At 41.4% G+C, this 24760-nt stretch overlaps 1 protein-coding gene across 2 annotated transcripts in view; it reads left to right on the top strand.

The window, feature by feature from the left end:
* The window catches only part of AGBL1 (AGBL carboxypeptidase 1), a 304004-nt gene that overhangs the window by 267903 nt on the left and 11341 nt on the right, over positions 1-24760 (top strand). The window lies entirely within an intron of this gene.

A 24760-nucleotide genomic window follows, 5' to 3' on the forward strand; every position in this document is an offset into this window, starting at 1 on the left:
AGGAATCACAGAAGGAGCAGATTGGATCAGCAAAACTTCACTCAGCCCTGACAGTTTGATTGCACTGCTGTGGAGGATATGACAGATGTTGGAACAGCACGAGCAACTTAAACAAAATGCATCAAGCACAAAGCTGGGGCTCAACCTTTCCTCCACTTAAAATGATTTGCAGTCTCTGAGGGGTCAGAATGTAGGGGTGATGGTTTTACATGTACGGGGAGGGAAAGAGGGGGAAAGGGAAGATTGAGACAAGTGGGAAAAAATTGCCTCCAGATGATGAAGTGCCCAGCAATATCAGACAAGTGTGTAGAACTCAAAACATGCTGTTTGCCTTTCGTGAAATTATTCTGAAATGAATCATAGCTAGGGCACAGGAGGCTTTGGAGATTCATCGAGCAAGCAGAGAACAGATAAACAAGCTTTACAGCATGTGCAAATGTAAAAATAAGAAGCAAAATATTCAAAGGAGACAAGGGGCTGATGTTTGGCAGCTCATTCCTTCCTCAGATATTTACCTACCTGTGGCATTGTTCTCAAATTTGCTAAGCACTCCTTGCTCTTGCTGATTTTACATACTGTGCTCAGCATTTCTGAGAAGCAAGACAAAGGGGAAGAGAAGTATTCAAGTCACGTACCAGAGGATCTGATAGAGACAGTAGGCATGTGCAGTGGTGATGCTTAGGCGACAGCGTTTCAGAACCAGTGCCTAGCATGCCACTGCCAGATGATGAATTTAGCCTATACATTCAGTGAGTTCTTGCAAGCCACGCCAGACTGCTTTCCACATCATAAGCAAGCTATTGATTTGCCTCCTATGCTTCATGGAAATCTCTTCTACTCTCTCTTATGGGTACATATGTGAGGTCAGCAGTCATATTTCACGCTCACCATTTGGTGTTTGTCATTACAGCAGTTTTTATTTTAATGCGGGTAAAACATAATCAGAAGCTCACAAAGTGAAGTAGGTGGTAGCACCAGCTAGATATAAGGAGTTATGTGGGCTGTGAATGTGTTAACATCTTCCACAGTACTATGAATGCACCACCATCCTTAAACAACACACCTTTCCTATTCAGGTTTCAGGCATAGGCACAAAATGACCAAGTGGGGCAAGAGGGTCTTTGCCAACAAGCTGACTAGACTTACATAAGGGGAGCTTTAAACTAGATTTAGCATGGGCAGGGGCTGGAGTTTTGTGCAACAGGGAAGAGCCAGGGTATTAAGAACCAATAGGGCTGCTACGATCTTAATTTTAAAATACCACTCTTTTCTCAAACTTTTTACACCCCCATATTTTAATGGGCTTTCTTTTCTACCATTAGTAGAAAAGATTCCCTGATCCACTGCCCTTTCCTTTCTCAGATCCCTCCTGTAGATGTATTTCCTGTGGATGCCTCCAAGATGGGAATCAAACTAAAAAAATAGGATTTTCATAATATTATAAGCTCCTGTAATGTTTTTCTTTCTCTTTACTTTCAAGTGCATCCCAAGCAGGTGGCAGCTTTCTGGTTTCGTTTATTCACAAAATGGACTCAAAAATCCAGCCCACACCTTCCACTTAAAGTATGTTGATCCCAAGTCTCCTCCTCAAGGACTGTTCAACCTGGACTCTGGGTCATCTCCTTATATCCAGATGGGACAACAAATATCCTGCAAGACTGAGCCAGCAAACCACACATCATGTTTCTTAGCAAGCAAGACCATCATTTGCTTACAGGCTGAGATTTTCAGGATAATACTGTATTGCAACTTAATGTATTGTCATACTGCTTTTATATTCCAGCCCACTCCTATGCAAGCTCTTTGGGGTAGGATTGCTCTCATTTTGCATCATGTGTAATGCAAAACACATTCATTGTCTTTGCAGAGAAAACTGAGTAAATATCTAAGCAAAACACAATTTTTTCTGTTTATATTTTGCATGCTCTAGACCTTCCCTAGTTCAATGACATATATCTAAAATTCAGGACACAGGATATTCAGACAGCCCTGGTGCTGAACTTTGCAGGCATATGTGGATTTAATAGTTCAGACTCATCTCTTTTTGCATTGACCATTTTAATACCCTTCATCTATCTCTGCTCAAACATCTAATTGGGGTGTCCCTTCTCAGCAGCATGATGCTTTGCAAAATGTAGCCCTTTGTACGTAAAATCTGGGTGTCTAAATAGACCTGGTTACGTGCCCTCTTCTGTAGTTCATGAAGAGATGAAGGCACTGCTAAAAGATGATTAATCGATTAACTTTATTTACCAATGGCTACAATGTGTGTATTATTTACCTCCATTGATTTGAAAGGTAGCCACAAAATTTAGTTTTGACTAGATGCCTAATTCTAAGTGGCTAAACTACCTGAGACTAATTCCACTCTTTCTTACAGTGGTTTAGTACTTCATTTTGTACATGTTTCCTGGGATGGCAAGCCACAGTAATTAGCAGATTGAAGGCCAAGAAATGGAGATAGCAATAGGAAAAAAAAGAGAGCTTAGCTAAATTTTCATAATCTTAATTCCTCTAGGAGGAACTAATTTTGATTGGAATCTGGAGCCTGGGGAGTGGACAGGTGTTTGGGGCTTCTTTTTTTTCCCTTTCAAAAGATTTTGCCTATCCCTAGAAATCTCATGTAAATTAGAAATATCGCAAGTTTCCTGCTGTGGCTGCTTCCTTGGCTAGATATGACTGGAGTAACAAGCAGCGTAACAAGTACATGATGACATAAGAAAACAGCAGTACACAAATACACTCTGTGCAAGAGAATCCAAATCACAGTCTTGGGCATTCATTGACTCAGCTAGGTTTGGCAAACAGAATAGGGATTTATAAAAATAAGGTTGCGCCTTTCAATGCTTTTCAGCTGATTTTATGCTAAAAGAAACCTGAGGATCAGAGCAATGACACACACAAGGCTAAAGTCTCTGAAATCCCTGCAGGCCTTATTATGTGTATAAGGAGACAGACAGCACATTTTTCAGGGCTGGGGAAGCTATTGCACTTGATTTAAGGGTAATTAAATTGTGTGAGTGACAGCAAAGATGACATGTGATGCGTCAGACACCTTTTCTCCATTTCGCTTCTGCTTGGCAAACTCATCTGCATGCTGAGTGAAGGACAATGTCTCATAGCCTTCTGCCTCTACCCTTGTAGGCTTTCTGTTCTGCTTTCCCCGTTCCTCCTCACAGCTCTCCTCTGCTCTGGGATTTCAGAGAGAATATCTGGCTTTTGCTAGTAACTAGATCCTTATTCCTTCCATGGCTAAGTCAACAACAAAACATTTATTCCTGTTCTTGGTCATGCTCTAGAGCATAAAAATTACCAGTATAGTGGGCTATTGAGAATAAAATAGCCCCTGCACTGAGACATTTTTGTTAGCTGCTGTGCAATTTTTTGTTAGCTGCATTCCAGTGCAAATGAATGCAGGAAGGGATGCTGTACTCATTGGTATTTTTAATCTGCCCATGGCTCATTTTTATTCCAATAAATCAACCAAAGCCAATGTGAGAGTAAGGATTCATTGTGAATATTCAGTTCTGGAAGTGAATGAGTCTGCAGTTGTATACACAGTACTTGCAGTGCACAGCCTGGATCTGATGGCTGATAGATGTGTGGCAAACAGGCATAGGAAGATGGAGGAAAGTCTTCTCTCTCACTAACACAAGCAGTTCCTTCCATGCTGCTGGACACTGGGTCCCAAGTGTTCAGAAGACTGTTGTTTAAGCCTCATTTCTGAAAGACCTGTCTTGGATATCTTGTGAGGGGGTTGAAGGCCATCCATGATTGCAGATAGATGTATTTACATTAAAATAGAAAGACAGAGAATGCACACAGAGCTGATAATTGTTCACATTATTTCATCTGCCTAATAGCAGAACAAAATTACTGCCAGAATGGAGTTCACTGCAAGTGAAAACAAAAAGCCTGAGGCACTCACGGAGCCATTAAAGAGAAGGGAAGGTTTGGGCTTTGACCTGTGACGGTCATTTGCCTCCTTTGACTGAACCTCTAAGTTGAGCTGAATCAAACTGAAAGTAGTCATGGACTCAATGGTATGTCTCTGTGGGCAGCAGGTTGCCAAAGGGAGAGAGGGCAGCAGTTCACGTATCTTAGAAAGGCAGCATTTCTTTCACTGGTTCCTGATTAAAAATGATGTGAGACACAGAGCTGTGTGGGGGATCCATGGGTGATGACAGCCTTTGGGGGTTTTCACCCCTTTGATTTAGAAAGTGAGGATTCAAGTTGTGGAAAGGATACCGTTTAGATGAGATAGTTTATGAGTGAACAATGTTGCTGAACTAACCAAAAATAGACAGTGATTCTGGAGGAAGAGTCTGCAGGGGAAGAAGTGTCCAATCCTTCCTCTGATAAATGTCACTCCAGTAGTATTGCTTTTGTCTCCTATTTCTGGAAGTAGAACTGAGGTTTTTAGGTTAAAGAAAGGTTTGGAAGGAAATTGAGAGTCACAGAGTTGGGATCTATATTCTTTGACATGACAGATCACACCAGATCAGGTTGACTACTGTCACATCAGAAAATCAAGCTTAAGATGCTTGTTCTGTTCTTTTTCACTAATACCTGGCATAAGGACCTTCCTGAGACCAGTTATTCAGGGAGAAAATAGAAATGTCAGAAGGAGGGTAGGGAGGGAGTGAACACAGCTTATAACACAGCAGTCATAGTGAAATTGCCAGTAACTGAACAGATTTGTTTAACTACTTTGGATAATAAGGATTTTTTATTATTATTATATTACATTGTGCCCTTATGCACTTCTGGGTACCCACATGTGTACATATGGATTGTCTCCTTTGCTATGCATCTTTTGAAGCAATATGTCTAGCATGTTGCTAGCATGTCTAGCATTCAGTCTCACCTCCATCAGATGCTCTTATCCTCCTGGCAGTGATTTCCCATGATAAGGTCTTCATGGCTCACCTCCCTCATGTAACAGAAATGTAGCAAGGGTCTAGTCTGAGGTATTTAATAGAGGGCTCAATACTTCTGGTGGAAGGAGGGGTGCTCATACAAAGCTGTAATGACTAGCTGTCAGGGAGATGCATGGTGTCCTTTCAGCAACTGAACACAAATGGATGAGTCCCTTAATTAGAGCTATGGGTTAGCAGAGGCACAAATGGAGATGTCTTCCATCATCACTGGTGAGGAGGGAGGTAGGGCAGAGAAACTGGTTTGCTTTTGTTAGCCCCAGGCATCCTTTGCACTGGTATGTGTTCACCTCCTCATTTGTATCACTCTCCCTTTAGCTGTTTATTTCTTCTTTCGTTTCTCCCTGCATTCCTTTCCTTTCCTTACTGCCTTCAGATTCCTAACAGGAACTAGTTTCCATTGTAAATAGCTGGAACCTCCTGTTTTTCCATAACAGACTTCCCTAACCCAATTGTTCAGAACTGCAGTAAACTTTAAAGACCACCTGCAGGGTTGTTATGTATAGGTAGCTCAGTGTTGCAAATAAAAGAAACTGAGACACAGTTAGAGTCAGTGAATGCTCCTAAAATGCTGAAAACAGAGCTCAAGGATTGTATTCCCATCTCTGGACTCTCACCCGTAGGTACTGTGTAGGCAAGTGAGCTCTTTTGCTCCATGTCAGGTACAACAATGCACAAGCACAAATGCGATGCAGTAAACAGAGATCCGGGGCTTTAGAAAATATACTTGTATCAAAGGTGGTCTATAGAAGGCAAGAAGGATAGGTTTATTTCTAGCCCAAATGTGAAGAAATTTCAAAAAGCGGAAAATATGTACCTTTTCAAGTTTCTGTGAGAGGAAGAGACACCCACTTCCCTTCATTCATATCTCTGCCCCTCACAACCTTTTTCTCAGATCTAGTTGATCACAGCATCAGCTGCATCTCTCTGCCCACACACAACTTAAAAACAGAAGCTCCTTTTAGCTTATTGCACTGGGGGAGCATGGGGGGAGTCTGAGACCTTGCCCCCCCCCAACATCTCCTCTGGGAAGTCCAAGGAAATGTAAAGTCCCTTGTGCTAAATTCAGAGGTTTTGGCAGGTAGACAGCAACAACAGGAGGTGGAAACAGACAGCTGCGCAGGGGAGGAAATGGTGATATAAATATATGTTTAATTGCAGTTTAATTACAATTACTTACTAGGCAAAGTTTATTTAAATGCAGTGTAATTAGAGTGAGACCTTGATTTAATCACAGTCTTATCAGATACGGTTACTACTATTTTCCTTCACTTCCTCCTCCTCCACCTCCTCTTACGTTCCCTCTCCTGAACTTGCCCAAGGAAATTAAAATCCAAGGTTTGAAGTAAGCAGAAGGTATCCATCTTGGAAAGTTTTCAGTTTCCTGAAAATTCAGTTGCCAGGTGGCTACCAGCCCAGAATTTTCTCCCTGGAAATTGTGAACCCCCCCTCTGTCCTGGCAAGCCATTATTCTTCCTTAGCAGCTAATGATAATGGATCCTCATTAGCTGGGAATGACTTATCATGAATATAATTCATCACTGATGGCAGACCTCATAACCCATCTGCTCACAATGAGTAAATTATATAGCCCAGTCAGATGAGATGGATTGTTCTTTCTGATCTACCTTTGGAGTGTCGCCACATCCTGTTCCAATCAGTACATACTTTGTCTTCACTCCATGATCTAGGTGAACATGAGGAGAGACATTTGGGCAAAACCTCTTGAGCAGCTGACCCCCGATCTCATCATTCACCATTTTCCCTCTTTCACTGCTGCTTCTTCCTATGCTCCTTGCCATGAGTCTGGGCATGGCAGTAGCTTACTTCTTTAGGAGACAAGCACTAACATCAGACATCTCCCGTGGACTTATTGGTATGTTCATGGCTTGCTCCTGCATGAAAACTTTCCCCACTCTAATTGTCACAGCACTTGGCTCTTTCATGGATGTTGCATGTTTAAAATGCTATTAAGCAGTCCCAGCCAGAAGAGGAAAGGGGAATGAGAGGTTACTCTTCTGCCTTCTCATCTGAGGGCTGCATTGCCTCCTCTCACCTTCTTCTCTAAGGGTTAGTCATCTTGTGGCTGATAGCCACTCCTGAGAGCACAGTTATTCCTTCCCATCCTTCAGTATGAAGAAACTCGGGCACAGACTAGTAGTCATAGCTGGTAGTCTACATAGATGTGGCAGACTATGGTGGGAGGGGAAATATGCACAGCAATTTGCCAGAAACACATGGCAAACTCATGGTCAGGCTGGGATAAGAGTCTCTAAAAGAGCAGGGATTCAAATATTCCTTTTTGGTCTGCTACTTGAGTCTGTCTTCCTACTGCCTGTCCATTGCTTTGAATTGAAATAAATCTGAGTATTTCCACTTGCCTCTGTGAAAAAAGCATCACATATCTACATACTGATATTATCCCAAACATTTGTTAGAGAAATCTTACAACCCTCCACAAAGACAGATAGGGTAAATTCTGAGGTGTACCAGGCATTTAGGTGCAGAGGAGTGGTGTCCAGTCCAATTGGCAGGCAATTCAAATTTCTACCACTCCCTCAGCTGACAGCTACCACTGTGGCCCAAATATTTTTGCTTCCATTTAGGGTTCTCTTGTCCCTGCTCTTGCACAATTCTGGAGAAGGTATGCAGAGGTTCTTTACTCTCTGGGTAAAATCTGGTTCCCCTCTGAAGTCCATAACCTGTTAGCAAGTTTGCTGACTTCAGGGAAAATATCATTTGCTCCTTCCATGTCAATACCACTTAATTCACGTTGCCTTACTTCGCATGTCTCTTTTCCAGCAGCTCTAAGCAAGGGATATAGTTAAATCTATCCACAAAACTGTTAAGCTCTTCATTAATTACTGCATATTTTATTCTGCCATTGAACCATACTGGCCCTGCCTGAAGGAAAATTATGAACTGCTGGAGTCTTCACTCAGGGAACCAAAACCAGGGACATGGAAGATTTTCCCTCCCTCCTTTTCTGTCATAGTTTGCTCTGCTTGCTTGCTTGCTTGCTTTTTCTTTCTTCTCGCCCACCCCTCCACCACCCCCCCACCCCCTCCTTTCTTTCAGATGTTCCTGATGTTTTAACAGACTCTCTGATCACTTCCAGGTGACCTGACCATCTTTTGTACTGTTCTTGTCACGATTCATCTTGATGAGAAAAAAGTAGGAAGAAAAAAAGCAAGAAGAGGTTTTAGTTTTTACTGCCCTTCCTTTCCTGGCCCTGAAAGCTTGTCCCTCTCCATCTCATTCAGACTGATGCTTTTGGTGGGGAGGAAATCTCTCCGTATCATAGGCTTTCTAAGAGCTGAGGGTCATTGAGTCCTTCATACACCTGTGAAGTGGGTAAATAGGCTGTGAAATCTATTTAACCTGTTGTGCTGGGCCTTGTGTTGCAGATCACAATAAATCACACAGAGCCAAATGGATTTTCCCCCTGCTTTAATATTTATTTGGCAGTGAATTTTTAATAGGGAGGGACTTTCACTTGTCATCCTGAGAATGCCAAGCAGGCAAAAGGGAAGGGACAAGCTTAGAGGAGTGGATGCAAAGCATTGGGGGAGGGAAGAGAGGAAATATAGGAGGAGAAAAAGGGAATGGGAAAGGGGGAGGAGAACAGGGAGGCCATCGTCCCTGCAGCATCTTTGTTTGAAGATGAGTTTCTCAGATAACAGCAGCTTAGTGCAGCTCCCTGCCCTCGCAGCAGTGAACAGTTCACACACAGCAGGGAAGCAAATAAGCCTGGGAAAGAGTCTTTGACCCAAAGGTATTTGTACCCTTCCAGAGTTCATTTCTCACATCTAGCCTTTCCGTCAAAACAAATAAATTAATTGGTGATTTGTGAGCCGGATTTGGCAAAAAATGGAAACTATGGTTGTGGTCCAAAATCCGTAATTACACTGGTGCTGTGTGTGACTGAGAGAAGGGGATAGAGAGTCACTACAGATAGACAAATACCATTGCCTAGATAAAGAGATGGTGTGGAGAGATACAGCAAGTGTTTCAGATAGATGACGAGCATTAGACGGAGTGGATATATAGTTAAAATTAAAGAGATTGATACTGCAACTACACATGGGAAGATACCTTGTACAGACATATTGTGAATAAATGTTGCAGGAAGAGGGATATTGTTAGATAGACAGACACTGTCTGGGAAAAATGGGTAAGGCAACAAGTAATGCTGCAGCTAGGCACATAAAGATTGATTCTGTTGATAAATAAATTCTATAAATAAATACTACAGAAAGATATTTCAGTAGCCTGCCATCTATGAATATTTGACACACACATCTAAGAAACCGCATAGCACCTCATCCAAAATAAACATAACCAAGCAGCTACTAGATATGTGTGTGATCATACTGTTTAAACATTTAAGAGATATTAGCAGCTGCAGCAAAAACAGCAATTTATCACCTGATTCAAAGCTCATTTCACCCTGATGGACACATCATTGATGGCCTGGCAACAGCATGGCAGAAAAGGCCAGGCCAGCAGGTAGACAATTAAGTGCTGAAGCAACATTGGATAAGTAAATGGGAAAATATGGTGTTTGGATTTCAAAATTGGAAATAGGCCACAATCTGGGTACGAGCTTCCCATCTTGTATCCAGGCTTACCAGGAGATGATGCATTTCAAAATAATTTCCACCACTGTTCTACTGTCCCAAGCCTGACCTTATTGGCTTGTCTGTCCCGTGCTGCTGTTATAACCCTACAAGCCCCTGTAGGGAGCTCCATTCCCAGCGCTCCTCAACTACCTCATTGACCTCAGTAAGCAGTCGGAAGTCCTACTACTGAGTGTCCTGGCAGCCGTGCAGAACATCCTGTTCTCCTGTAATAGGCTTTGGGCAAGAGTTGTCATCTACAGAGACACCTATTTCTGCTGAGGCTGTCAGGCTTACTCCTACACCTGGCAGATGCCGCCCAAATTGAGAGCCTTTCCAGGGAGGCAGATCCTGTCATGGTTCCTGTGGTCAGCGGTCCTGTGGACTGCCGGAGTACATGGTGTCTGAGGAGTGAATGTACTTCATTACTTTACATCTTTCCACCCTCACTGTGTCTGTCCTATCTCACCTCAGGCCTCTCCTGAGCCTTACAGGGGGCCCATTTCCTTGCTGTGGTCTAGACTGAGGATTTCAAAATTCTTGCTGAATGGATTTCTGTACTAGCTACTATTTTGTTCACCTCCATAACCACCTTTCTACCCTGTGCTTTGGCAGGATCTCTCCTTTTGTTGCTTGCTCAGCCCAATGTCAGGGAAGCTTACTTTGGGACTATCAGTCTCTACTTAGCATGTGTCATCACGCTGCCCTTGAAGCAGACAAGTTCCTTCTCGGGGTGCTGGTAGGCATCCTCCAGGCTACTGCTAATGCTACTTGTCCAGCACAGCCCACCTGTGCTCTTAACCCTCTGAGAGTTTACGATACACCTCAAAGTCATTCTGGCATATGCCAGAGTTGGTTTGCTCAGTTCATTTCCTCTGTGACTTGAACATGCAGATCCACAGTGATGCAAAGACAAGCACATTAACCTCTGCTCTTCTCCTACAGCACCTCCTCCCCACTACAGTTAATGCTTTAAAACAGTCCTAACCACAATCTGTTTGATTTTTATTCTTGCTATCGCAGGCATTATATTAGGTATATATTTTATAAATCATTCGATCTAATGCACACTCATAAAGTCTCACAGAAAGAACTCCACAAACTGTCTTTTAGCTTGCTATGGATGCTGCCTCCAGGCCCCACTAGTTCATGGGGAGAAGAGGAGACTGTATATATTTTTAATGGCTTCAAACACCAAATTAAATCTGAAATTATCATTGAACTCTATCTTCCATTTCCAGTAATGATGCTTAATGTTACCGTGAGAGAATCAAGTGCTTTACATGGTAGGTGTCAACTGCGTCTTGTTCAGGAAGTTTTCCAAGGGCTTTTGGGTATGACACACTGGCAAAGTGAATAAAAAACTGTCAGGTTAAGTGAGAATAGTATTTTTGGTTTCCCCCTCTCCCCTTCCTTTCATTTTTTTTCTAGCAGCCAGTTTCTATCTCTAAGGGTATATCTTGTAATAATAATTGCTTGTTATCAGTGGATATTTTCCAGTACAGCTAAGATATCTAAATCCAAAGTCTCCAACAGAGGAAATTGATAGGTCTGAGTTTAGGGACTGTTAGGTTAACCCATCTCAAAGGAGACCCTCTGTAAAAAGTGAAATGTTAGGCATTTCCTGACTATAGGGAATAGCGTGGGAGAAGGGTATGCCAAGCCTCTGAGGGGGCAGACCTTGAAAGCAGCAAGGGAATAGACAGCTCAGGAAATTTTCTTCTTCCTTGATTGTCTCCCCATGGACTTCCCTTGCATTGGAAATGTCTAGAACAGCACAAGAAGGTGGAGGGAAGCATCTCTCTGAAGACAGAGCTGTTGGTTTGCGGTGCCTGGCTTTGCTCCTCCATCACAGCAGATCTCTGGATTATCCATTTTGCTTAATGAATTCCCCCTCAGCAGCTTAGGTTAATATGACCCTAATTGTGTGAGTGTATTTAATTCTGGGCTTTTTTCTCCTAAACTGATAGGAGACAGGTACAGTAAATAGGTGTGTGTCAGAGAAAGGCAACCAGCAGGATCTCTACTGTCTTTCACTGAGACCTGTTTCTAGGAGCATGGCTGAAAAAGGCTGCCTAAGGGATACTCTGGATCAGTGTACACAGCCTCTCTGACCTTACTCTGCCACTTCCCAAGCCCCATGCTTTCCCAGAACTACACAAGCAGGCACCACTCTTCCATGAATGCCTGCATTGGCACCGTGCCTTGCCATAGTGCCCATCTGTGGAGTAGGTGTGTAAGGCTGACATGAAAAGTGCCACAGGCTCTCACTGCTGTTGCAATTATCATCAAATGATTGTCATTGCACAGCAATCCTTAGTCACTAGCAAACCAAGAAGTACTCTGAGTATTAAGAATTAGGGATCTAGGCCTTGCACCTTTCCCAAGTTTTGACACAGGGCATATTTCTTTATATCTTTCATTCCTTAAAATTGTTGCACTGGCTGTTCACTGAATTTAGAATTCTTTGCTTTCTGTTCTATAACTGACAAGATTTAAAGTAGTGTTGTTCCCTGCCTCAGAAATGACTGCAAAATTAGGGGTGAATGATGCTGTTCAGGAGTTGAGCCGTTCAGCTGGGACATGCTGGTGCAGCTCCATGCACATCAGCAGATCTTTTCCTGATAAATCATGAGACTGCTTCCCTTTTCAGAAAGCAGCAAGGAGTGTTTCAGGCTGCAAAGCTTGTATGTAAAGTAAATGCATTGTTATTTAAAAGTGATTCATACTGTTGGGAAGCCCAGAAAGGTAAGCTGATTGGTGGGTAAGCAATGGAGTGTAATAGCCCTGAGAAAACTGCTGTGTAATAACAGCTTTGATTCCTTGCAGGATAAAACTGTATAATGTTGCCATCCTTCCTGTACCTTTCATGTGTACAGCACTTCATATACACTAAGTGTATTACTTTGTCATCTGGACTGATAGCTGGTCTGATCCTCCTGGGCTTTGCTAGTCTGCTTGTGAGAAGTATGAAGTTTTCAAACAAAGTTTTAAGCTTAAGGTAACATCTAAATTATAGATTTCTGAAATCGCCTTGGCAGTGTTTCTTGATAGGCTGCTTTTTGAGCTGAGCTGATAACCCATCTTGCCTCACAGATGCTTTTTTTCTCCTTGATACTGAATTGCCTGTATCATGCACCATTAAATCTGACACAGTTTATCTGCAGGTTGGCTGTGCAGAAAAGGAGAAAGTCCAGCATAAGCCTGGCAAACTCAGGGTAAAGTCAGCAGCAGCCTGACTTGGCTGCACCTGCTCTACCATCCTATCATCTCCACCATTCCAAAAGCCTGTGTTCTTCAGCAGAATACAGTGATTTTTCAAGGGGTTGTGTGTTACTGACACTAAAAGTGTTATCAAGGGGGTGCCTGTGTAAAGCTGGTGCCACAAAAAGGTCTGTAAAGAAAATGATGCCATCGTGATTTGATGGAGAAGAAGGAACAAGAAAAGAGATTCTACCACAGTGCACAGCAGTCAGGAACCCTGTATGCATCCATGAATATAACCTTCCCAAATGCATCCCCTCTGTAAAGTGTGTGTGTATATTCCAGCACTTGGATTTGTGCTGTTTGTACTGGCAAATATAATTTTTGTGGGCTTTTTCAATGCCTTGGGGGACAATTCATGAGCCAGAACAACTCAAGATCTGGTCTTTTCCTGGTGTTTCTGTTCCTGGAAGACAGAATCCACCATGAGAAGAGCAGATGCCACTTTGTTTTGGTGCAATAAGCAGCTTCCTGAAGCAAAGAGACAAAATGAGGAGCTAGGAAAACATAAACACAAAGGCAAATGCCAGGAAATACAAAATTTCCTGGCTAATGAGGTTTTCAGATCCAGTGGAACCAGCATGCACAAGTCCTCAGCCTTTGTTTCCTTGAGCTGGCTGGCTGGATTTTTCTACTAGACAGGCTAGCTGGACAGCTTAAAACCAGAGGCCAGACTGGGTACAGAAAATCTGGCAGCTCTCGACAGTTTCTTTCCCATCTGAATAATCTCCTCTTCACTTTTATGACTTCAGTTGTTTTCAGTACTGCAAGAATTACAGCGTTTCTCTTTGAAATATGACCTGGCAGCTAATCCTTGGTATTACTGAGCACCTCTCTCTCCTCCTGATGTCTGCAGGAGTCCTACATCCTCATCATTCCTCCAGCTAAACTCTTCATTCCTGTCTGGCAGAATCACGAACACTCACTTCTTTCCCTAATGGATCTGGAAACTTGCTATTTTCTTTACTGAAGTCTTGGTTTGCTGAGAGGAGGTTTTGGACCAGACCCACCAAGGTTGTTAAGTACCTATTTTCTTACTGCTTTAAGTAGAGAGAAAGGCACTTGCACAGAAGAGGTAATTAAACAGCTTTGCACTCTCACTCTGACTAGACAGGTGATGGAGGGCTTCAGACACACCTTGGGTCTGCCACCATGCCATAAGCTTGCCGGCCAAGTAGATTGATGGAGCATTCTGTGTCCGTGTTATTGGGGAGTTGGGGCAAAGAGAGAAAAACAGTTTGCTCAAAGGGACTGTGAGCCCAGCGAGTGTAGAACCCGTATCTTTCAAACCCAAGCATTTTAACCTCATGATTCAATTTTCCTTTGATGCACAGTCTGACATATCTTTTCAGTCACTTACTCTGCACACAAGAACTGACCTTTTATCATTTTTGGTTGTAAATCTGAGAGTGATGTTAAATGCTCAGGGTGGTTCTCTATGAATTGATTGTTTCACTGCTCTGCAAGCTGTGCTCTAATTTGCCCCATCCATCCAAATACATGTCTTATTTTGGTTAAATGGATACTTTTGTCAGTTTATGTTGCTTCAGCTTTCACTCAGAATATGCTTGCTTCTGTGATGTGTTAGTATTCTTTTAAGAATTTTAGTGGGAATTTATATATGCATATATAAATATACACACACATATTCATGTACAGAAAAAGTAAGAAAATGTAATTGCAACTTTCAGGTAAAACACATAGAACATTTTGGCAGGCATTTGAAAATTGATTTTTATAAAATATTCAGGAAATACTCATGTTAACAGCGATTTTAAAAATTGTTCCCTGCTGGGAATTGATAGATGCTTCAAGCTACAAATGGATTCATTTGAAAACAGCATCTCCCTGCTATACAGGTGAAACACTATTAAATACCTACGACAGGAACACAGAAAAATGTTAGGAGATCTATTGTACAACAAACAGTGATGGCAACTTTTATATGTGCTTTACTATGTTCTTTTTGCAAGGCGATGCTGTCTCCTTAGATCAGAGCAAATGGTTGTTGTTGTTCCTATTTCCTCTGTTTACTGGAAGTCATATGTTCCTGGCTGGTAGGTCCTTCTGGCACGAAGAAACCCTTTAAACCCTGTTTGAGTTCTGAAGTAGGATGAAGGTGGTGCTTCATTCTGTGTCAGCCCTCCATGTCTATTGTTTTTCTTGTGTGCTAAACTGCTAAAATTCATCCTTGCAATTCCTGACAGACAAATTTTAGGAGACAGGGAGAGCATAATGAAATATTTGCTATTCTTCATGAAACATCTGGCAGGGCTTTGGCATGATCAAGGAATTAGCAAGAGTTGCCACTTACATGCTGTAGCTGACATTTTTTATTGTCCTTAATGGGGTCCAAAGCATATGCAAATCAGTTGCGTAATGAGTGAGGTTAAGCAAGGTTTTGGATTTGGTTCCGTATGGTGTTAAAAACTTAATTGATCAGAATGTTTTGAAATGTATTAAACACGAGTGTTCAGATTTGTTTTATCTGAATCTCACTACATCTGAGAAGAGATTTAGAATGAGGGCAGAGGCTAAAGTTTTAACCTGGATCTATTTTCGGTCATCTATGAGCACACATACTTTATCAGATCTTTCTGCTATAAATCCCACTTCAATTTGCTTTAAAGGCAAGATAGATTTCTTTGACCTTGCCTTCTCTGTATTTTATTCTTATGGGTGTACACACACACACAGTCTCTCTCTCTCTTTCCTAATTATAATATAAACTAAATACCCTTGTTCTCCGCAGGAAAGGATGACAGAAAAAAAGTTACATATTAGTCTCAGAACTTTTTACACTACAAGAAGTTTCTCAGATCAGTTATGATGAACATATCTAGAATGAGATACATAACTTAGGGGAATTATGATTTTGCAGATTTGTGTTGGATTCATTTCAAGAAATCTGTGATAACATAGGACCTTGTAGAGATGAAGTTACTTTGAGACATGGCCATGTTGACTGATGTCTGTCAGCTGGAACCTCTTAAGCTTCACCACTTTGCTATTAAGTTGGCCTTAAATTAATAATTTTCAGTATGCTCCAGAAACTGTTTTCTGTGACCCTTAAGCTGAGATTTGCCTGAAAACTTTCCTTAAAAACAGAATTCAGTGGTAAGCCAGCTGTTGAACCCCCACATGGTGCCATACCCTCTCCCCTCTCTGGACACTCCAGAACCAGAATCATTCTTTTTACTGGAGTTCAATACTTTTATTCCCAGCCATTGTTTACCTATTTGAAGACACACGATTGTGAAAGAAAAAGAGCTATGCAGAAAGGTTTCTAAAACAGTCATTCCTTACTTTAAAAGGTACAAGAATGAGTCAGGTTCATGTAGAATAGGAATATGTCCATATTTCCTTACTGAGAATCCAAGATCTTAACTTTTGCCACACAGTCTTGCTCTTAGCTTCTCGTTTAAGCTCCCAAATAGCTGGTGATAACCATTTAGACAACCATTTCTGCATGCCTGTTGACCATCCTAATATACCTCAAGTCCTACCCAGCTGGTCTAAGTACCGCTTCAGGTGACCTGCTACTTTGTCAGCACTCACCTGGAGACTAGAGTCAAAGAAATGGTTTGCCCTGGTCAGTAGCCAGCTCTTTCCCTGAGGTTGCTTCCACTTGAATGCAATAGCATCAAGGTTCAGTGATCATCTATTGTTATCTCTCAGCTAGCTGTAGGAGTATCTCCTGAGACTTCCTATGTCTTATAATGAAAATTGTGCTCTGAATAGAGAGCAAACCATGTAATTGTGCGGATGTGTAGGTGTGTGGGTGTCTTGAGTGTATGTGTATATACGTATATGTGTATCTATTATTTATCTATCTGTAAGGAAAGATAGATAAGGGATGGCGATCTACTTTTTGTGCTTATATAGACATATTTACATATACACACACAAATACACATCTATCATAGATTCTCTGAAACATCAGAGTGATTATCAGCTAAAAATAGATTTTCACGAAGTAAAGCTAGCAACCAAGAGGTTTCTTTTTCCTCAGAGGGGTAAGGTGGTTGGAATTTAGTCATTTACAGCAGTTATTAGTTCAGTCAAGTAGTTAGATGTCTATTCATCTGGTGTGCAAGCAAATATTTGCATGCATAGTTATCTGACCCCCCAAATAACCTGTACATAAAACAGATATGTAACTAAAACACTATCTAGACATGGCTTGGCCATCTTAAAACATTTTGCTTTCAAAATTCCAAATCCTTTAAGTCACTCAGAGAGAACTAAGGGATATATACATATGGAACTTGGACTTTTGAAATTAAATATATAGAACCAATTACAAAACTTGGATGAAGTCAGTGGAATTATATGAAACAGCACCAAGGGAAACAAGAACCCAGGAGAACCTGTATGCCTTTACATTATTTATCCTCAGCAGCACAAATTTTTAGCATCTAAGCCAAAATCTTTCCACATTTCTTTCCCCCCTACAGTGCCAATGTCTCAATTACTGGAAGCACCCAAAAGCAATTACGAGGATTCCAATAATCTTCCTGTATTACTGTGGCTGGACTGCTAAGTATCATCAATAACATGATTATCATTTTGAGAAGAAATTGCTTGAGGTAGAGACACTGTGAGAAAAGCTCCCAAACACTTTCAGAATCATATTTTCAGCAACTCTTACATTATTCAGTGTCCTAATGAGTTCCCGTAGTATTAGTAAATACCTTTCCATACAGGGGGACTTAACTGCTCATATTTCCACAGCTTAAGCTGTAGAAAGCCAACATTTTATCTGTTTTGGAAACATTTCTTTTGATTCTTAAACTCAGACTAAATCCAAGCCACTGACAGTGCTGCCTGGTGGATGGATATTATCCCATCTATTTTAGGTCACCCATCTTTTATTTCCTGTGTTTATCTCCCATTTTTTAAGAATACAACAAAATCACAGTGGACCAGATTTTAAACCATTTACCATTAGTTGCTTCATTAGAGCTGGCCATAAATTTCAGTTCAGCATAATACTACAACATCTAGCCACAGGTAGCAAAACATACCAATGAGGTGTCTCACAGGTACCCCTTGAGCCTTTAATTGATTTCAACTGCAAACTTGGGCTGGGCTGCCTGTATGCATCCTAAGCTGTTGCTATGTGATATTGTTCCCTCAAATAAATACCAAGTTTTAGTGTAATATGGATCTAAAAACCAAGACCAGGACCATACTTTCACAAGGCACTCTAACCCAGGATCAATATCCCAACAGTGCCTGAATATATCATGATTCTTCTTATAAAGGTCTTCAATTTGCTTAAAATTTGTCTTCCAGGGCTTGAGCTCTGGTGTCCAGGAATTTGGCCCAAATCTCCAGAACATAGTGTTGTGCAGATATAGGCAGTCAGATCTCAAGGTTTCATCAGGAATGTCTCATGTTGCCAAGGAATTCACAAAGAAACCAGTGCTGGATGCCAGTTTGAGGTGAATGAACTGTTCCCCTCTTGTGCAGAGTGGCTAAACTTGTTTGGTGTGACTGAAATTTAGCAGGTTGCATAGTATGTCTGTGGAGATATAGCCAGAGTTTGCCATACTTATGTCCATGCTTAGGTTCATCTTTAACTAACTTCTCATCATAGGTAAGTGGAAACTTTACTCCGTACCCTGATATAGCATTTCAGTGCTGATGGCGATGCAGCTGCTTTGTTCATGTCTGTCTTTCTAAGCAGCAGATTTAGAGAGTCTTTAGTGTTTTGTCCAAGCCAGGTATTGTACTATGTGAAAGAGTGCATCATCACAAACAAAGGTGAATATACATGTTCACAAATCTCTCCTAAAGTACACACGGGATGGTGCTTTCATGTGCTGAAATGTAAATGTAGTATAGAAAAAGAGACAAAACCTAAGAACTGTTGATGGAGGAGGGAAGGAAAACTAGTTATCTTTGAGGTCTGCACCAACTATCATAGCTCCATTTCGCGGCTGACTTGTATCTGTTCAAGTCAGTGGTTTTTATCAATGCTTACAAGCCTACAGCTATAAGAATGCTAAAGATGCACTGTTAGCCCTGCACTGATATATATAGATTGGTTCTCCATTAGGAAGAAATTAATGATTGTTCATAAGACCGAATACACAGCCTTTGGCTTCTCGTCAGCTTTTCCATCCTGCAAGTCCAAAGACCAGCTCATGTGGAGTTTATTGGTTAGCATTAGAAACATGCCTGGATTTGAACTGAGGTATCTGGAATCCAGGAATGTCATGTAATGTCAAGCTAGTACCCTTCAAATGGGAGAAAAATGCCTGCTTGTCCTCTATACAAACTTGTCTTTCACAGAAAGATCAAAGCTGTACCAATGACATGGTGTAATTCAATTAAATGCAGTTCTTCATACAAGGCTTTTCAGTTTCCCAACCATGTGTAATGAGAGGTGTGTACTCAACATATCCTCTGCTCTTACAGCAATCATCAGCCATCTCACCAATAAGGAGAATGGTAACAGTCATTCCTGAGAAGACTAAGAGAGTTTCTGCTAGATGCGAGTAAAATGCTGTCCGGGGCTAAATTGTTGCAAGCCTGAATGAACATTAGGGGACAGTATTGGCCAGGAGTCAGCCTGTTTCTTGCTCATCAGGCTCTCCCTTTATTTACAGGTTGTCTTCCCTTCTCTCTAAATGATAAAGCCCCACTTGCTCCTTACTTATCTAACTGGTGCACCAGACATCCATTTTTAATCTGGCCAAATCAATTATAAATATTCCAGCCTACAATTACCCTGGGAACTCCTGAAAATCTAATTAGTATGAGTCTTAGCAATGAATTACACCTTTCTCTTGGCTATTTGCAGCAGGAAGGAAAAAAAAAATACAACCTACACTCAAAACAAGACCAAATATCTCTCAGCCATAGCAAACAGAATTCAAGGCAGTGTTTAATTATGTTCATATTGTTCGTAAAAAGATGGGCCGTGGTGGGCTGAAAGCCAGGGCACCTGGCATTGCCTTGGGCTTAGCACACTTTTTCCCAGGAGATGTTGTAAGATGCAAAAGTCCTTGGCAAAGGGTCTTTGGAAAGGGAAGTCACATGGGAGCCTACAAAGTTCATATCATTATTGTTTACTGTGTAGCAGCAAAGGAGGCGAATGCAATTGTTCTTTAAGCTGGAGCCAACTTGCATCAGCACATAGCTGATCCCCTCCCTTGGCGAGGTCAGGGACTAAATAGAGCCTTGTCTGGCTTTTCTCAGGCAGGAGGGGAAGCTAGGCTTCTGTCTGGGCTGCTCCTGGATTGCAGAGATGAAATTAGAAAGTCATTACAAGGTGTGCACCACACCTTGTAGCAAGTGAATCAAGACACAAAGGGCAGACTAAAGACCTTCTTCATTGGCATCTCGTTGCTGTACTGTACGTCTTACAGGTGTAATTACCTGAAAGCATCATAGTTGTTTCATTTATGTCCTAAAATACTACTTTATGAAGCTATTAAAGGCAGAAATGTACTCTGGGATAACTGCAAATGCGGCTGTTTAAGATTCATTTTAGATTCATTACAAGACTTCAGAAGCAGTGTTCCTGTAAAATACTTTTAATAAAACATATGGATTCCTCAAAATCAAAACTGTGCAAGACCACACACCCTTTTAGATTTGGTGATGTAGGTGGAATTTTAATACAAATAAAAGAAGGGCAAGTCAATCCCTATTCACTGCACAGAGGGTAGCATATCTTTAAAAGCTGCAGGACACTTTACTTATCAGCACATATATAACTGTTCATACAATTGGTAAAACTTTATTGGAAAAGAATGAGAGATTCCCCTTCTATGCAGGTGATAACTGTGGTCAGGGAGCTTGCTGGGGTCTCCAATCCCTGCTTGAGTGGAGAAAAAATGCACTCTTCTTTCAGGTGAATGCTGTAATTGCTGAGAACTTGGCCTGTTTAGGTCAGACAGAAATCTTTTTTCTGTTTTCTCTTCTCACGAGAAAATGTCTGATATCTTGAAAATTTTCAAGAAAGCCATTTCCTGTCTTATTTAGTCTATGAACTGTATCAGAGATGTGCTTGGCTCATTATACGCAGCCACATCCCTGCTTTGGGCAGCTTCCAAAAGATTGGGACATGTCATGATGGAGAGAAGGTTTCAGGAAAGGAGAAAATAGGGTTACAGACAGGGTGATGATGCGGCTAGTGGGATGTTATTTTTCACTACAGAGAGAAGATGAAGACATGTTTTCTTGTTTGTTGATACATTCTTCACAGGGAGTCATTAGTATGTCCATGACCAGCAGTTGTCCCCAGACTTAGCTTTTTCCTCCTTTTTGTATGAAGCATTTAACCACTCACTTCCAGTTTTGCTCTGGCAAGACTGCAGCAAATTTCACAAGAGTGAGAGGAGCAATATGAAAAAACCATAAATGCTCCATTTCCTTCTCTAACGCACTGCAACTGCAAGGCCTGTCAAGTGAAGGTCAAGCAGCAACCCTGAACAATAGTCACAGATTCCCTAAGAGGGACAGTTGTCAGTGCGTGTTCTTTCCAGCAGAAAAAATAAAACACGTTCTATTTTGAGCCAGTCAGTAGAATATACAGAGAGTGAGTCACCTGCCACACAAGCAAAATGTGAGTGAAAATCTCGAGAAATTACTTAGGAAATCTCTAGTTTTAGTCTGTGCCCTGGAAGTGTATGCACAAGTGAAGGAGAATTATGTATGGAAGAGAGATCACCAGTCATCCCCATGTACAGCATGTAGCTATAGTTTATCAACCACAACTATAGACTCTCTTCTCTTATGCGCATTTCAGCAGGACAGCTGACTTGCAAGGTTTCGGTCCAGCTGTGACCTAAAAGGTAGGCTGACTTAGGATGAGGGGTTTGCAGGAAGCACTTGAAAGAAGTGTTTTCCAGTCATACCAGAAAGGTCCAGTTATGCTGACATGTAAGGAGGAACTGGGCTCCCTTCTGCTTCTCCTCATGTTAACTCAGCAAAAAACCAGAATTATTTTACAGGGTACCAAAGCTTGCTTGTTTTCCAAACCCAAGCAAACGAACAAACACACCCACATAGAAAAGGAGAACTAATTAAGATCAAGTCATATCTCAATAAATATGCAAATTAAAAATCAAAACAAAGAAATTCTATTTATCACATCATAAAGTTGCAAATTGCTGTTGTGGCTCCCATCGGCTGGAATAGATGAGGGCTATGAGGCCGTAGGTTTTGAATTAGTAGATCAACCGACAAGCATACATGTTTTATTGTGATAGCTGGGGGACTGTTGGCTGTAGATATATTACCAGCCTTCCCTCCCCCTCTTCTGTACTGTGTTCACATTCAGTGGTATTCATAGACTATATTTGTCTTGGAGTTCTCTAATGTAATGTCATTGGTTTTCCTCATTGTTTACCTTCTGTAAGACAACATCATTATTCTTTGGTAAATCTGTTTCACATTCCCTTGAGGTTTTTTCTTTTGGTTTTGGTTTTGGTTGGTTTTTTTTTTTTTTGAGGGTGGGGGTTCTTTTGCAGCTTTTAAAAATCAGATAAAAAAATAAACAAACAAAGAAAAATACCAAGAACCTGCCCCTAACAGAAAAACCCTTTCTTTTCTCTGTTGGAAAAGAAAGCAAGCCACACCCTCTGCAATGGCATGCAATAGTCTAGATGTTGACATTTCTGCTCGTTACCATGTTTCACCATTTGAATTCTTTCCTAAAGGACCTGGTCTTTATGATGTGGAGAAGCAGCATGTAATGACTTTGGCAGCTTCGTTAGTGGGACTAGCTGGCTCCCCCCGATGCCACATGCTGCCACCTCTCCTCTTTCAGAAGAACCTCTAACCTGCTCATTTGAACTGGCCCATTTGTATTGCTTTGCTATGTGTTTTAAATCTTCCCACAGCAGAAAGAAAATTACTTGGATGGAAAATTCCATATAGTAGAGATGTAGCTGGTTTGTAGAGTTTGGTAGTGTGAAAAGGAGCCTTTCAACTTTTAAGTCACCAGTGTGATTACAGCCTGTGCTGGCAGCGAGACGAAGTTGGTACCATCTATTTGCTGTTTGGTAGTTCATTATGTGATTGTGGCGGTGGCATTGATCCAGTGGGTATGAGTCTAAATTGGAGAAACCACTACTAAGGTCAGTGCTAATTGGCTTGCTCATTCACTGTCACAGCAAAGGAGCAAAGGGCAGAATAAACTAGGAAGAAAGACTTCTTTCCTGACCTCTAAACATGGTAGAGGCACATCCTCACTTGTGGGGAATCTCTCCCTGCAGTATATCTGCCCAAGTATCGAGTTGTCAGGGTCTTCGTGTTTTGTACTATGTATGTAGGCGACAAGGAAGAGCTTTTGAAGTCCATTACAAAGGTTTTATGCATAAACACTTGCTTCCTAAAGACTGTCCCTTCAGTCTTCAATGTAAGGAAATGGCAGTTTTGTATGTTTTTCTCCTTCATTCTCTGTTTGTTGTCTTCCAGATTTCCCTTCCATAGTAAAGTGCTTTTGTGCTAGGAGTAATTTTCCCTTTTTTGTCAGAAATCCAGTCCTAAAATCATTTAAGTTATCAAAAAATTCAGGAGGTCCTCTGTTATTGGGCTTTGCAGCTTTAAGTAGTAATAGGGACTTTAAAAAAAAATTGTTATCCTGTCCCAGGCTGCAAACTGAATCTTTCCATCTGTAAAATATCAGTGAGTTGGGTGGCTCTGTCCCAATAGCATTAGCAGTTCCTCCCAAACATACAAGTGCAATATTGAAAGTAGGTACGCTTTGATTCTTTTTGATTGCAAAGCCACAAAAGCAGAGCTTATAAATGAAAAATCTAGTTCCCCTGAGTTTAGTCAGCTTTGAACATTATCACAGGTACTTGGTATCGTGGTAATTCATGCCATGACTGCATACGAAAAAAAAAGAAATCAAACCTACTGGTCAGACTCAGCAGAGACCACTGCTCATTGCTGTTTGTGCTGGGAGGATTGTCCTGGTTTGTTTGTTTTGTTTCATGTCACATACTCAATTTCAGTATGAATTCTTCCTGACCCAGATTTCTGAGCAGTCTGAAGCAGAGCCAGAAACTGTAAAAGTGCATAATTATTCTTTTATTTATTTTTAAGCTGTACAGCTCTATTAAGCTTTCAGAGAATCCTTTATACCCAGCCTTTGAAGTAAACTAAGCCAGAGATCAGCCAGAGAAGGAGAAGTGGGTTGACACTGCTTGTTTCTGCTTGCAGAGTAGTCTGTATACAGTTAAGATCTGGAGTCTCAAAGCTAGGAAAATCTTACACCTTTTTTGGAGTGCAGAAGAGAGAAGGGATCAATATATCCAAAAGCAATACTTTACACCTTTGGTATGTTCTGAAACCTCAGATGCTGGCACCGCTGTGAAACAGCTGAGAGCTGGAAGATTATTCTGGTTACTGACATGTAAATGAGCAGACCACACATTAAAGCTGTGTATGTTCCATCTGCCAAGCCATTCATTCTTCCCAACTTGGGACAAATTAGAAACTCTGGCCCAGAGGTGGAAGATTATTATTCCTTTCCCAGTCCTCCAAAGCAATACATTCCCCTGCTTTGAGTCTGATTGAAAACATTGACCTGGAGGTGAAAAACACAGTATCTGTCCCCCTGATTCATCCAGACTCTGACCCAGGCAGCATTGAAACCACAGGCTTCTTTCTGGTCTCAAAAAATTACCCAGCTGCCCTCCTGGGCTAAGGGCCAAATGGGAACTAGGCAGCTAAGTAGGAGAAAGACCTTATCCCCCAGAGCCATTTGTCCAGTAGTTAAATTTCTGCCATAAATATTGCATCAGGCTAACCTAGCACAGTATGTATTTAAAGTGAACATGGAAAGAAAGTCTATGACCATTCCTGTAAGCAAATGGCAGGAGGCTAAAGTGGTGTAACTTACCCTTCCAAGAGCCAGACGACATAGATGACATCCATTTACAGAGTGTCTCCTCAGCCATTCAGACTTGCCTC

The sequence above is a fragment of the Buteo buteo genome, chromosome 13, assembly GCF_964188355.1.
Source record: "Buteo buteo chromosome 13, bButBut1.hap1.1, whole genome shotgun sequence".
In the NCBI taxonomy this organism is placed as follows: domain Eukaryota; kingdom Metazoa; phylum Chordata; class Aves; order Accipitriformes; family Accipitridae; genus Buteo; species Buteo buteo.